The sequence below is a fragment of the Geospiza fortis genome, unplaced genomic scaffold (genome assembly GCF_000277835.1).
Source record: "Geospiza fortis unplaced genomic scaffold, GeoFor_1.0 scaffold138, whole genome shotgun sequence".
NCBI lineage: Eukaryota > Metazoa > Chordata > Aves > Passeriformes > Thraupidae > Geospiza > Geospiza fortis.
In genome coordinates, this window is record NW_005054307.1 from 17,442 (window position 1) to 19,036 (window position 1,595).

Genomic DNA, 1,595 nt, shown 5'->3' on the forward strand with positions numbered 1-1,595 from the left:
GGCAGCTCCCGGGATGAGCCGCCTCTGCCCGGAGGAAAGGCAGTCAGTCCCCAGGCAAAGGAGAGAGACGACTCTGTTCCCCGCAGAAGATGCCAGCGCTCTTCCAGAAGCCTTGTTTTATTTCGTGCCCGGGATTTATCGCTCCTCTGCCATTCCGTTCGCCCTGTCCGCCCTCACATCTCAGACAAGCCGGGGAGGCTCTGCGCTGCCGGGGCTGCCCGCTCCGCTCCCGGCCCTGCCCGGTGGCTGCCAGGCCGGTAAAGGAGGAGCGCGGTCCCCACGCAGGGAGCAGAGAGAACCTCACCCTCTTAACTGACGGATGGCAATTTCTAGCTTTCCCTCCCAGGCGTTCCCCGTTTGAATCTGAGCTGTTGTTAAAAAGACACACCACCTGCTCTGTGCTGCCAGCGAGCGGGGAAGGAGGCACAAAGGCGGGGGATGGGAAGAAATAGCGTTGGCTGCAGACATAGAAGAGAAATTAAAATAAATAATCTCTTTTCCCAGGAAGTGCCGGATTCGGGAGCCTCGTGGGAGGACGGACTGAAGTGAGTGGTCAGCACACTGAGTGTATGGGCAAAAAGGGTCTGTACACCCTCCCGTCTCCCGGTGTGCCAGGCTGGAGACGCGGATCCTCCCGAGTTTCTCTTAAGACGAGCTCAAGGACTGGTGCTTATGCATGTACGAAGCCAATGCTTGGTTTCCCGGCTGCTTCCACCCCTGAAGATGGCTTTCTCCGAGCGCAGTCCCCCAGTCTGGCAGGACGAGGCTCTGCCACCACCCCTCCCCAGCCCAGAAATGTGCGACTCCCTCGGCAAGGCAGATCCCGGGGCGCTCAGTGATTGGGAATTGCGGCGTGTGCTAAAGCGGGTCAAAATTGGGATGAGCCTGGATGCTGCCCCGCGGGCAATTCTCGTTTCCTTCTCTCCTCTACAAGCCGTGCCCGCTGCAGCGAGGAAAGCCCGAGAGATGCTGGCTCTCCCCGGCCGCTCGGGGCGGTTGTCCCAGCGCAGGCACTGAGCGGCTCGCTGAGCCCTCCGCAGCAGCGCTCGGGGGGCTGGGCACCCCCATAACCTCCCGGGCCGGCACTCAGCACCACCCCAAAGCCGAGCGCTAACCGAAGGAGTTTGAGAGAGAAACCACGGAGAGGGAAACGGAGAGAGAGGTTGGGGTAAGGATGTATGTGCGTGCGTGTGGGGAAGCCAGATCACTTGTGAATGGCTTGAAAAAAATAATTGGGGGAGGGCGTGGAGGGGGGGAAGCGGAAACTTTCCTATAAAACTCAGCAAAAGTCCCTCCTCTCCACGTCAGGCCAATGACACTGCTGCCCCCAAACTTTCCGCCAGCAGGAGCTATAAGAACCTCCAAGTCTTCAACTTTCTCCCAATCCCAGACACCTCGAAGGGGCTCCAAGGAGGGAGAGGGAGGGATTTTTTTTTTGGTTGGCCTTTTTATTTTTTTGCTCTTGGATCCTGATGCCATCCCCCCTCCCCCCAAAGTGAGGTCCTCCCTCCTTCCTTCCCTCCTCCTTCTCCTCGCAGGCCAGCGAAGCAGCCGATCAAGGGGGAGCTGGCGGGGTAGGTGCCCCCCTCTTGTTC